This window comes from Meles meles, chromosome 17, assembly GCF_922984935.1.
Source record: "Meles meles chromosome 17, mMelMel3.1 paternal haplotype, whole genome shotgun sequence".
NCBI lineage: Eukaryota > Metazoa > Chordata > Mammalia > Carnivora > Mustelidae > Meles > Meles meles.
In genome coordinates, this window is record NC_060082.1 from 55,122,352 (window position 1) to 55,136,378 (window position 14,027).

A 14,027-nucleotide genomic window follows, 5' to 3' on the forward strand; every position below is an offset into this window, starting at 1 on the left:
TCTGTCACATAAATAAATAAATCTTTTAAAAGAGAGAGAGAATGAAATGAGGTGTAATAACACAGTAAAGAATAATGGTAAGGACCCTAACAGCTTACCCCAAGGGCACTGACACTATGCAGAGCACAGTGTTTTCATCATCACGTTTAATCCCCACAACCCAACGACCGCATGAAGGGGAGGCAGTGGTAGTTCACAGATTGGGGAATAGACGTGTAGACGGTCCCGGTGGCAGAGCCCGGACTTGCTTTGCAGCCCATGAGAAAACTTCTCCAAGTGGTATTATGCACCGAAAGATCAGGGAGAGGAGCCAGGCTACTTCCAGCTGGGGATATCAGGGCATGCTTTCCGGAGACAGCTCCCAGCGTTTGGTGGGTACTTGGTAAAGTTTTGCCAGATGAACGTGGTTGAGTAAATGGGCAACTGAATAAATGAACATGGATTGGGCTTAAAAGGAAAGCTTTGGGGGTGGGGGCCGAACCCAAAGGCCGATCATTAGCAAAAGGGCTGCAATGGAAAAAGGCACAATGAGCTTGCACGTTGGCAAGGAGGCCAACTTGGCTGGAGTGGAGGGCACTTAAAGGGAGCAGAAGGATGGCCGGACCAGACTCTGAGATCTCCAGGCTGAGAGGTTTGTGCTGTATTTGGTAGGTAATCTTGAGCCACTAAACATTTATAAGCAGAAGAGATATGATCGAAGTCACGCTGTAGGGCAGTTAATTAGTTGATAGTGAGTAAAATGAAATCAGAGGAAGCAGAAACAGAGAGCGAGGAGGTATCAGTGAGCGGCTAGGACAGGCCCGGCAGGAGGTGAGGAAGGCTCCGAGAAGGAGGGAAAGATCTGATAAGACACACGTCAGAGGAACGAGCAGGCATTGGTGTGCAGGTGGGAGAGCAGGGGACGGGGCGAATAAGAAAGCGGGTTCTCAGGTGTCTGGCCTGTATGCCTGGAAAAAGAGGAGATCATATCAGCGATACCGAAGTCAGATGGTGGCTCTATTTCTGATGTCGACCAGGAGGGAAGGGAACGAAAGAGGCTCTGGGAAAGGTCTCGAAAACACTGGGTTCTCCCTGCATTTAACGTTACTCTAGAAATGGATTTGATAAACGTTTGCTTCCAAATGTCAGTCCAGTTCCTATCACATGAATATCCATTCACTAGGCTCTATAGTTCAGAGTTGTATGAATCTAGTCAGAATTGTAATATGAAAACAAGGCTACCACATTAATCCGAGCTCCCTAATTTAGAATTGGTGATTCTTCTAACCAGCCAGGCAAAACGTTTACCTTTATTTAAGCCAATTCATGCCTCACAAACTAGGACAAATTGCAAGTTTAAACATTTCAGGGGGCTATCTACCACATTTGAGAGAGTAAAATATCTTCACATTCTTCTCCCGTATCCTGACCAGCATCGTTTACATAAAATGGCTGATGAGAGGTTCTTTATACATCCCTCTGGTTGTTTCATTAAAGAGGGTCCTTTCACTCCTGCCTAAGACTCGGTGCATGTGTCTGAGTCGTCATCTGCCCTCATAAGTAATAAAAGTGCATTTCTTCAACTCCTCCTCCATTCCAGACGCCTTCCTGATTCAGACTGACCTTTACCATACATCACTGTAAAGAAATCCCCGTGGGGTTGGTTATCATGGTGAGCTGCTAGTCATCTGAAAGGCGAGGTCAGTGGCTCTTTGTAAGGTCTGCTCACACTCTGAAAAGGGCCATTGGAGGCATGACAAGGAGGCTCGCCCAGGCCGTTCCACCCCGCCGACTTCCAGATCAGTCCAGCACACGGCCCGGTCTCTTGCTTTTCATTTCCCTGTACCTGAGATCCTGCCATTGCATTGGCCTCCCTGACACCAGCCCCGGGTTTCCATACGAGGCCGTGGCTCGTTCTCACCCGGTTCACGCACCAGTAATTGGGTCAGTCCTGTAGTTATCGACTTATTTGTAATTTCAAAAAGGCTGCACGTCTGCGAAAGGATTCCCCATTTGCTAGGGTAAAGAAGGGGGTAGCCTAAGCTCTTGGATCTGGAAACAGGGGCAAAATTCACTGGTTGTCTGAGCGACTTCAACCATACATAAAGAATTTCCTTAAGATGAAAATGTTCCAGATGAGAATAGACTCCCAGGGAAGGCTATGAAACTGCCCTCAAGGTTCAAAATATAGAACAGAGCCTCACGGCTCGGAGTTCGTTTCTAAAGGCAGAATGACCTCTGAGATCTTGTCGCGGGACTTAAAGGCTAATTTGCACAATGGGTAAATACGCTGCATGACCATAATCAATAAGAATGATTCCTTCCAGCCCTCAAATAAAGCCAGTTGCGGTCCCGCATTGCCCTACGGTGCACGTGGCGGAGGATGGGGCCGCTTGCCCTCCACTGACTCCCTGATTTGGGGGTACAGCTATGGCACGAGAGAGCATACATAAACCACGATCAGAGACATGATTTTTCATTCCATTTTTTTTATTATTATATTCATGATTCTAGCCTTCTAAGCATTTGCGTTACTTGTCTACGCATCTGTCTTCCTAAGCACCTTAGTATGAACCACTTGGCATCTTCTACCATGGTTCCTGGCTGGCTTTGCACGCAGTAGGTATTCGATAAACGTGTGATTAATTACATCGAGTCAGTGAGCAATGACTGGTTTTGTTTTGCTTTTGTTTTGTTTTGTTGTCTAAATGGACCTTATTTTTCTAAATGGAAATCCTGGGGCTACACTTGTAGGCGAAGATCACTTTCTTCCCTTCCGCATTCCAGACCTGTGCCCAGGGGCCTTTGGTGAGCGAGGGAGGGTAGAGTCTGAAATGATCTCTCCGGCATCAAAATCCCCTAAGGCTTCTGAACATGGAACTTGCCATTTTTCACATTCTCTAGAGATACCAGCTTCCATTTCAACTTCATTCCCTTCCCGTTCCTCCTCCCTGTCCCTCGAACATGTTAATTATCTTAACATGTCCCTCGCACATGCACCAATTCAACATAAACTCACCTTCTGGACAGAGGGTGGCTTTCAAGACTCTTCTAGCCAGGCCGATGGACCCAGAGCAAATATACGGAACCAGTGATCCCGGACCTCCCACAGAGCACACGGGGGCCACCACACCTGAGACAGCTTGTTCTTTGAGCCAAGACACACACCCGCTGTAGGTATAAAGTGGATTTCCCATGTGAAATTGTCCCTAAGGCCCCAGTGTGAATTGACCCTTCTGCAACTTGACCTTAAAGAAGTAAGTTCAGTGCTGAATTGGTGGGTGTATTATTAGGTGTAAACAAGGGATGGAGGAGATAACTTCCTTGAAGCAGATAAACTACTTCCCCTTTCCCTATCATTTTCTTTTTTCTTTTTTTTTTTTTAAAGATTTTATTTATTTATTTGACAGACAGAGGTTGTTACAAGTAGGCAAGAGAGGCAGGCAGGGAGAGAGAGGAGGAAGCAGGCTCTCTGAGGAGCAGAGAGCCTGATGTGGGGCTGGATCCCAGGACTCTGGGATCATGACCTGAGCCGAAAGCAGAGGCTTTAGCCCACTGAGCCACCCAGGCGCCCCTCTTTTTTTTTTTTTTTTAACTTGATTGACTCCCAGGTACCCAGAGGCATTTATTTCTGCATGATGTTGTGAACTGATATATCTTCACAGACTTGTATGTGTCTCTGGCATGTTTACTTGTAACTATTGTTTTGAGAATAAATGCTAAGAAAACTTCACTGTAACAAATTGAAACTGGAACATTTGTGTCACTGAGACTTTAACCCCCCACGATCCCCCTCAACAGAGGCAAGATTCTTCAGGCAACAAAGTGACTGGTTTGTGTTTGAATTTAAAGATCGCAGCAACTTTCCTTTGGACCACTAGTAATACGGTTGTACCTGACTATAATGAATTTCTTTCCGAGAAAATATTCTCTGGGACCTAGAAATCATAGAAGACAGACTGAGAAGAAGAAATGAATGATTGGTTTTTTGAATCTATTTTACATCGTGGGAAAGGGAGCTAGAGGAGGATTCTCAGACGGTGTGGGACAACTCACTCCTGGCAAAGTGTATCAGAACCACAAAGGTTGGAGGGTTAAATGGTACATGTTTCCCCACATCCCATTCTCACCCCAGCGCTGCCTGTCTGCGAGAACGGGCTGGGGACAACATAGAGAAACACAGTCAAGGTGAAACGCAGTGAAGGCAACCAACCAGAAGACCTGGATGGGAACAGACAGGGAATGGAGAGACCTTAGCATCCATGTCCTCCGGTTTCCTTGGTCAAACAGCGACCGTTCCCTTTTATAACTGAGTCAAATCGCCTGTGACTTCTTCGCAACCCTATTTATGCGATCCCGGATAATGTCTGATTTCTTTTGTTTCTCCAGATTCTGGTGCCAAAGGCATTAAACTTTTTATCTGCCTCTGCACTTGGATTCCTCCTCTCAAGTCTCCGGCCTGTGACTGTGGAAGATGTGTTTTACCTCTGAATCTCTTGTGGCTGGTCTCATTACCTTATGCATCACTGCCCTGAACTAGATAATCAAATTACCCACCTCTCCTGGTCGAACACTTAAGTTTTATTATCCTTACGGACCACCTTTGTTCCTGCCTCAGACGTCTCCGTAGTCTTAAGCTCGCACTAGGGCTTCCCTCACTCTGTGTGGGCAAATGGGGGAGATCCCCTGAGACAAGGATGTTGAGCTCGGCCCCTATACTTTCTCCCTGTGAGGGCTGAATACTCACCCTTGTCCTAGAGCCCTGGGTTCATCACTCTCCACCTCACCCATGAGCAGATCCCCTCAAGCTTTTGCAGACATGACCCCATAATAATGTGATAGAAGGGGCTTCTAGAATATCTCCCTCCAGATAACCCATACCACTAACACCTGAATTTATGTGGACCTTTGAACATTCTACAAAACCAAATAAGCCCCAAAACTCTGGGGCCATTGTTCTTTATTGGGATTCTAGCAAGTATTAATGTTATTCGTTTCCTCCTAAAGGTGGAATTCGAGGGTCTCAACCCAAAATGACCACCCAGGTCTCTTTCTCTACACCACCCTTCCACGGTTTAAGCCAGACCCGACGACAGCTGCTCACAGAGCTGGTCCGCTCCACGGCAATGCAAACTTGCTGAGGCAGAACCACAGACATCACCTTATTCACCTATGCACCTCCCAAAATATAGCATAAGGCTGAGCACGTAGCAGATTTTTAAAATATATGAAAGTTCCTTCCTTGTGGAAGGACCACAGGAGAAGAGAGACAAAGCAAGGATGAGGTCAGTCTATCATCCCTAAGACAGCTAGGAGGTATCGCTGATCGTTTTTCCTGGGATTCCACCCCCCCCCCGAAAAAAAAAACCTTTTGCTTTTCAAATGCTCACTTTTTATGTTCCTTTCATTTATTATTCAAATGGGTTTCCACATGTTCTTCCTTGGAATGAAGTCTCTCCTGGTTTTTTTCTCTTTTCTGTGCTGAATTTCTGCACCTCTCCAAGGGGCATGTTTTTGCGAGTCTTCCATATTTCTTTGGTTTCCCTTAGGAAACGTATGTCTGTTTCTGGCATTTGTTCCCCATCTTCCTGAAAGTTCCAAGGCAAAAAAAAAAATTTTTTTTTATTTAAACATTTTTAGCCACATCTACTTCTTCTTTCAATAAATTACCCTTCCCGTGCCTTCGCCATCCAGCTGTCTAGTTCAATGACCCCTGTGTTCCTTACGCACTCGGAAAATTTTCCCATGATTTCTCTTAACCTTCAGCGCAATCTCTTTTTCATTCGCTACCTTTGCCTTTCTTATCTTTTTTTACACTCTCTGGACTTTGTTCGGTAATCCTCCCCGACCGCCTCTGTACGGATGCTTAATGCCTCACACACGCCTCTTTCTTACCTTTGATTACTCTTTTTTAACTTGTTCGTCCACATTGTGGATTCTCTTACCCAGGACTGCATGCAAGATGACCCCCGGGTTTATATTAATTTATGTTTGAATACTTTCCATTTCCAAGCATGTTCTCCATTTCTTCCCTCACCTCCGCCTCTCTGCTTTTTACCGGGCCCCTCCGATGCCCTCTCAGAAATGCCTGGCGTCTCTGTGAGGTGGGATAGGGACGAGGAACTCTGCTTCCGGTCTCAGCGGCATCACCTGCTCCCGAAGAGTCACGCAGGGGAGAGAAGAGGGTGCTCCCAGGAAATGTGTCCCAAAGGAAATAACCCTTGTAAAGAGGAGGACGAAAATTCTCCTCCGTGTGTCATGGTCTACTTATAGGCCCCTTGGCGGGGCACACAGTCCACAAGGAGAAGCACAGACAGGAAGAGTTTCCTTAGTGCCGAACTCCCTCTGGTCCCCTCGTCGGGGATTCAGAGCCCACAGGGTTGCCTTCAGAGGAGCGGGCCCCGGATCTAGAAGGAGGGCAAGGCGTCCCAGTGCCAGCTTTGCTGCTGACCAGCAGCGAAGTCTCCTTCCCTTCCTTTCCTTGTCCTCCGGCTGCCCTCCCAGCCTCTGTCTCCAGTGGCTGTACAACGAGGGATTAAAGTCCATCATTAAGGGTCCTGCCTGCAGTTCCAAGGGTGGCCATTGTGACAACTTTCTCTCAGCTGCCGTCATAATTAAGACATAAACAGACTTTGTCCTCATTATTCACACCCTCCCTTTGGTTCTTTTTGCTCTTTCTGGCTTCTCTTCCTCCCCGGCCCACTAGACTCCCACCAGGGCCACCATGTTCTGAGACGTAACTCCATTCACCCTCCCCAGCTTTCCTGGAAGGAGGGAGGCTCCTCAGGTATGCAGACCCAGGGCCGGGTGGTCCAGTGCGGAGAAAAGCCAGTCATGGAGTCAGACCTCCCGATTTCACACAGGGCTCTGTGACCTCTGATGTGTGACGCCGCCTCTCCCTGCCTCTGGTCCTCATCTGCAAAATGGGGACAACATCCGCACCGAGGTCAAAAGGTTCCAGAGAGGATGCAGTAAATTACTACTCATAAAGCATTAGAAGAAAACCTCGCAGGAAGTAAGCACCCTATGGGTGTTAGCCAAAGAGAAATGAAGCGTTTGTGTTGCAGAAGTCTCCAAATCTTAAAATAAAAGACTGCCTTCTAAGGCACCGGTTTCCAGAGACAGTAAACCAAATGAGAGGTTTCGAGGCTAGACAGGACTATTGTGTTTCCCTAAAATCACAACACATAGGCTGGCGTCCCCAACAAGCCCACACGCAGGTTCTCTGGGGACCGATTTTAGAGCTCAGGTTTTAGACTTTAACCGAGCTGTATTATTTGATATCAAAACTCCAGTTTCCACAGAGATATTCAGTATATTTTTTTATTTTGAATGTAACAAACCAATTAAAGAATGTTTCACAGTAGGTCCCTTTTGGGCTCCCAACCAAAGAACGTGTATGATCTCTGAGACCTTTTAGTTTCTGTTACAGATACAACTTGTATCCATGAGGTGACCTAATTTTCAATTTCTCTCTGCCACTAGAACCTGAAATGTGTCTTCTCCAGCAGGTAAACTCAGTCAACTCATATAATCTAACACATTTTAGAATATCCTTCTCTACAGGTAAGGGGATAATGGATGAGGGAGATACCTTCAAATCATAAAAAGCTCATGACTCCCAGACACTTTATTGTTGGATGGCTGGACACAGGAGGGATACAGCAGCCATTGGAGTCTCTGGAGCCATGCATCCAGATTTAAGGGTTACTTGGAAACATACCATAGTCTTCAAAGGCAAGGCAGCTAGACTCAAGCAGTTTGTGGGAGAGTCTGCCCCAGGAGAAGTGATCTTTTGTAGGATTTGGTTATAACTTAGTGGGTAAAATTTTCTCTTGAAGTTGAGGTGAATATCAACGTTATAGTGAAGGCGCCTCAATGACCTTGTTCTCCTATCTAAATACTGTCATTTGGAAACCTCCAGGCTGTTAATTTGGACTAGAGCCATTACTTAAAGAAACTATAATGAGAAAGATGAAAGAGGCAGCAACACTTTAAGGCTCATTGTTCTTAGAAATATGACTTTTCTCAAATATTAAAAATAAATCTTTAATTCCCCTCACGGCATCCAGAGTCTTTTCGACAAACATCTGGATAAAGGAATCACAACAAATCCGCGGTGTTTTGAGACATTCCTGGAGCATAGATGTTCTTGAGATTATGCCTTTGGATTACTTGAATAGAAATAATAAATACTTTCAGTACTTAAAGCTGTAATGCTTTGGGTTGGATTTGGATTTTTATTTCATTTTAGTAAAAGGTGGAGATTCAAAGTCGGCTCCTTAACCAGAATGATATATTGGATGTGAATATAGTTTATTGCTTTCTGACCTACATTTCCCCCTTTTTTCATCATTTGAAAAGTTACTTGACAAGTTGAACGCCTGCAGCTCAGCATTTCCAAACATCTGCCTTGAAGGAAGCACTTTGCTTCGGATTTTCACATGATGATCAAAAGTGGGTTTAACTTTCTCAGGTTAAATGGGAACAAGGGGGATGGTCTGACGGCAATAGAAATATATTTGAGAGCAACATGAAAGAGGGAAAAAAAAAACACTTGGAGCTGGCAGAAGCTTAACCCGAGAGTCAGCCTGGACTCACGAAGACAGATTTCAGCTGAGCGATGAGTCATCTGTGGTCTGGAGCTGGCCCTGCCCCAGTTTGCCCATCTGTACGATGGGGCCTCCAGAGTCTATCAACCCTTTGGAAGAAGGGAAAGTCAGCGGATGGTGAAGATGTGATCGAACATCCTGATTCTGCTACAAGCTAGCCATGGGACAGGGGGACAACCTGCTATCCTTTGAATGTCCTTTTCCTATAAAAGAGGTCCCTACCACCCCTGGCATTCTATAATTCAGAATTTGAAAACAAAACTCAAAAATGCAGATGGGACCTTAATACCAGCCTAAGGAAACTGGAAATTAAAATACATTAAAATTCACATTTGCAATTCAGACATTTGGTGGTACATACTGAACTCCTGGTAGGAGCCAGAACAAGGGTCTACACCCAGAGTAAAATGAGATGGGGTCCCTGCCCTGTCTGAGTTCTAATCTGGAGGGGAAGGGCCACATTCATCAAATAGTCATACAAACAAATATAAAACGATGAGAGATAAAGGTTGAAGAGCCTAAAAAAGAAGAGAACACAAAGGAGAAGCAGTTAAAACGTCAGCCAATGACTTTATAATGTATTCTGAGATCAGACCCATAAGAACTTGAAAGCAACTACAAAAAATTAAGAGCACCAATTTATTTTGTTTATTTATTTATTTATTTATTTTAGTTATCTTCTGTTCTGGAATTCCATAGTGTGTCCCACAGAGCAGATTCCGCTACGTATTGTGGAACTAGCCACCATCTCCCAAGGGGGTCTTCCAGGTTCAAGCCCACTTCTGTTTCTTCACTCAGTCAAAACACTTTTACCATCGAAATGCTATGCCCCAGACGTCTCGCTAGGCCACTAGGCATACGACATGCCCAAGACCGTTCTTGCCAAGTTAGCCTTTGCTGGGCAACAGAACTTCTCAAAACTTAGTTGCTCAATACAAGCATGATTTATTTATTTCCGTGATGGTGTGGGCTGGCTGGCTGGCTCCCCGGCTCATTGGGCCGGGCTCAATCGTGTGCCTCACCCTAGTGACAAGTCCTGGGGTTGGTACAGGCTGGTGGGCTGGGGTGTCTCTGTTCTCCTCCAGTTCCCTTACATGGTGATCCTAGGGCAGCATTCCGAGAGAGAGACAGAGACAGAGAGAGCAGAAGCTGCTGCGTCTCTTACGCCCTAGCCTTGGAAGTCGTATGGCATCGCTTCTGTGGTATTTTGCTGGTCACAGAAAAATCACATGAGCTTCCCAGATTCAGGAGGTGGAGACAGACTCCAGCTTTAAGGAGCATTCATACCAAGATGGGAAAAATTTGTGGCCATGTCTTCATGACTAAGAGCATGGGTTCTGCAACCAAAGACCCCCTGAGTTCCGATCCTGCCCTGCTACCTTGTGCTAGCCAAGTAGCCTGGGGCAAGTTCCTTTCTGTCTGTGTGTCTCAGTTACCTGTAAAATGGGAACGCTGACGGTTCACAAGTCCTGGAGAGGATTCAATGGGTTAACAGACGTAAAGCCCTGAAGATAGTGCCAGGCCAGTAGTAAACACTGAGTAGAGGTTAGCTACGAGCGCGGGTACGGGTACTAGTATTAAACCAGTCTCTGTGGGAGACAGAGGTTCATCCATACGCGGCGTCCGGAGATTAGCAGCTGTGCAAGTGCTGGGAGGGAAGAAGGAAAATGACAAGAACAAATAGCACAGGGCGAGTTGAGCAGCTTCCCTGCCAAGTGGCGGCCACCTGAGGCCTGAACGGTATGCACACGAGCCCCGATGAAGGCGGGAAGGGGTCTTCAGGAACCGGGAGCCGTGTCTACACAAGCTACGGAGGGACGGAGGAGCACAGGACACAAGGCACTTAAAAGCCAGTCTTTTCATTCTTCTCTTCCCTCAGCACTTAAAGGAGCCGAACATCAGAAATTCCACGTTTTGCCGACCTTCCCTTTGAAGCATTCTTTAGTTTCTAAAGATTTATTTATTTATCTTGGAGGGAGGTGGGCAGAGGGAGAGAGAGAATCCCAAGCGTCTCCATACCCTGTGCAGAGCCTGACGCAGGGCTCCATCCCAGAACCCCGAGATCACAGCCTGAGCTGAAATCGAAAGCCGGACACTTAACCGACTGAGCCACCCAGGCACCCCAACCTTTAAAGTCTTCTTAAAGCTCTTATAGAACCAGTGGAAACAAGCCCAAAACTGTTTGTCTTTGGAATCAGATAGGCCTCATTCCCAATTCTGCCCCTACCAGTTACCAGCTGTGCCAACTTGAACAAGTGGCTCAACCTCTCTGAATCTCAGGCCCTTCATCTATACATTAAAACTAAAGTACTTTACTTTTAGGGTTGTCTTGGGTACAGCGTGATATTCAAAATACAGAGCCGCCCGCACAAACACCAATGGGTGTGTATACCAGTGTTTCCCCGCAGCTTGGGCCTGGTCCTGAGGATTAATTAATGGGTATGGGGAGTGGGGGGAGCCTTCAAGCGTGCCTACAACTTAGCAGCCAGTAAACTGTTGCTTTCATTATTATTATGTGTCGTGTTCCCTTTGCCCTCCAGCTCCCCAGTGGCGCTTCCTAAGAGCCCTGTCCCCTCCCCTCTCCCAGCCCGCTCAGTGCGACCAGCCCAGGGCTCTCTCTGCAGCCAGCTGCCAATGGCCAGACTGGGGTTTGTATCCAGGACACCTAAGCAGGTTCTAGCACCACGGAGACCGCTAAAGATGCCTCATCCAGGCCAGGCCACAAGGAGAGGGAGGTTTGAAGTTGAAAGGTTTTAAGGGGCTAGGGCTCCCCTTCCTGGGGGCTCCTTTCTGTTTTCCCAGGCTTCTCCCCACTCTGTGCCCCTCACTCCCAGAAGCAACCCCTCCTGGGGCAGCTCAGCTTCAAGGATCCAGCCTTTTCCTTTAACCAACCCCCTCCACCGCCCCCCCCACCGACCATTCTCTCTCTGTGTCTCCCTCCCCCTCTTTTTTTTTTTTTTTAACATGCAAGTTGCCATGAAAAATTTGTTAATGAAATATTTGCTCAGAAGTCTGCTCTGGACTAGACTGATAACCTATCTGTGTTTGAGTTTGGCTTCCCGTATTCTAAATACTCATCTTCTGTCTGTTTAGCTTATTGATTGGTTTGGCAGGAAAAGGAGCCTTGTCGTCAGTGACCAAGGTCAAACTAAACAAAAAGGGGAGGGTGGGGAGGAGGACAGGAATTGAGGGGCTCAGGAGGCCAGAGACTTCTCCAAGTTTCCTCCAAGCGACAGCCCCCTCCCGTCACTCTTCCCCCAGCCCCAGGTGACGGCTGGGGCTGAGCGGGTAACAGAGAAGCTGTGGGCTGAGCAGAGGGCGCCCCACGTGGACTTGTCCAGAAGCTATAAGGTGAGGCAGGGGGAGGAGGTTGGCAGCTGGAGTCAACTGAAGGGACTTCTTGGCCTGTCCCCAAGCAGGTGTGGTAGGAGCAGCAACGGAGGGCATGTGTACCTTGGTGAACTGTGTTGAAGGACCCCTCAGACTGCCCTTGCTGACCGTTATGGTTACAGTCGAATTTCTCAGTAACGTCGACTTGTTGATGAAAGGAACGAAGTTGTTCAAGCTCACAAAGAGAAAGCCCAAAGTCATGGCCTCAAACGCTGGTTACCTTCAAGCATTTGTGACTCGACAGGGGTCTGAATGTGCTACTTTGAGTTTTTGCTTCAGAGCTGCCATCTTAATTATGCTTCCCAAGGCTGCCAATTAACGAACTGGCCGTCACTGAGCACCCACCGGTTGGGCAATGCAGGGATGCGTGGGTGTGTAGAAGGGGGCCGGGGCCGGGCTCCCACCACTATCAGCTGTGTGACCGGGACCAGCTCACTCGGCCCTCCGGGTCTCAGTTTCCTCATCTGTCAAACATACCTCCCTCAGAGTTGCCATGAGGAGGAGCGAAATAGCTTCTAGAAAGTACCAGGCATGCTCAGAGATCTACAAGAAAATGTTTGGGATCATGTGTCTGCTGTGGGGACATCCCGGGTAGATCGTCCACCCCCACCACTGCCTTGTGGGGAGACTTATTTATGGCTGGACAAACTTCATTCACTCGCTCACTGGACGCGCCTCATGGAGAAGCACCAGGCATTCTGGGTGCGAGGAATGTGGGCACAGTGAAGACACGGTCCTGGCCCTCCGGGAGCTTGTAATACTTGCTGGGGGGAAAGAAAGCACAAAAACATGGAAAGTCAATGGTCCCAGACACTGTGAATTGAGGGACCGCTGAGAGCATAATGGAGGAGTGACCATTTCTCCCTGGTGGGCGCAGGAGGGAGGAAGGGTCCAGAAAGACGTCTCAGTGGATTTTTTGAAATCAGTGTGGCTTGCCAGGTGGACAAGGGAGAAAGTGAGCGTGGGGAGCAATGACATCAAAGAGTGGCCTGCACAGCCCGTTCTGAGAATTGCAGGTGGCTCCTGCGGCTGGAGGGCCGGGTGGGGGGACACGGGAAGGGAGAGGCTGAGGCCGGAGCTGGGGGTGGGGGCCTGGGGCTGTCTGCAGGGAGGGCAGGAGCCTGAGCCTGTGTGGGTCAAGTAACAGAGGCAGGGAGTGTGGAATCCTCCCCAGAAATTTGTCTGCTAATGGGAGGAAGACGATCAGACACCAGTTATTGAAAGGATGTGGTTAGAGACCCTTTTTAAAAAAAGTGTGAGAGTTAGCTTTATAGAAGGAACCAGTAAAGAAGGAGACGTTGAAAATACGAGAGGGACAGGAACAACTCAGTGGAGCTAGATGCTGGTCCAGGAGTCATGGGAAGGAGGGGATCAAGGGCCCAGAGCCAGAGGGACCCTCCAGAATGGGGACGACGCCTCTTTCTCGAGCCTGGAGGGACACACTGAGAGGTAGGTGTGGAAGGGAATGACCCTGGGACAGGTCAGAGCTTTAGAATTTGTTTCTGCGAGCTTTGCTTTGCTCTGTGAGCTAAAAGGCGGATTATCTGCTGAGCAAGAGAGGGCGGGATGAAGGAAGAGAGTAGAGAAAGCACGCCATGCTTGCTGGGAGCTGGGAGGGCTCGCTTGGCTACAATAAAGTGTGCTCAGGAACCCGAGGGCCCAGCTGAGGCCACAGATCATCCACCGTAGGGGCCCCAAGGCACACGTTTGGAGGGGGGCACAACATCACTTCATCTGAACTCAGTTGAGAGAGGGCATGAGGCAAATGTTTAGCTGGATTGAAGCAAGGATGAGCTTTTATAGGATTGTAGGACACTGAGGGCACTGGGGAGAAGGTGGTAGAGATATAGCCCAGAGTCTTCAAGAGAAACAAAACCTCCTGGGGAGATGACCAAGGAAAAGTCAAGAGCAGGAGATGGCTGGTCTCCATGACTTTGAACAGCAAGTGGGCTGGGAGCAGGGGACCGGGCCTGGTGTTGGGTAGAAGGATGTGACCACAGAGTTATATCCTGGGGTTTCAGAGGACAGTGGTGAGTTCCAAGGGCT

General features: G+C 47.9%; 1 long non-coding RNA gene across 1 annotated transcript; it reads right to left on the reverse strand.

Moving 5' to 3' along the window:
• Positions 1-5,365: 5,365 nt before the first annotated feature.
• Positions 5,366-6,002, reverse strand: LOC123928480. Its single transcript, XR_006815717.1, has 2 exons — positions 5,875-6,002; positions 5,366-5,567 (listed from the first exon to the last, which is right to left on the reverse strand). It is a non-coding gene; the product is annotated as an uncharacterized LOC123928480 (long non-coding RNA).
• Between the last annotated feature and the right edge of the window lie 8,025 nt (positions 6,003-14,027).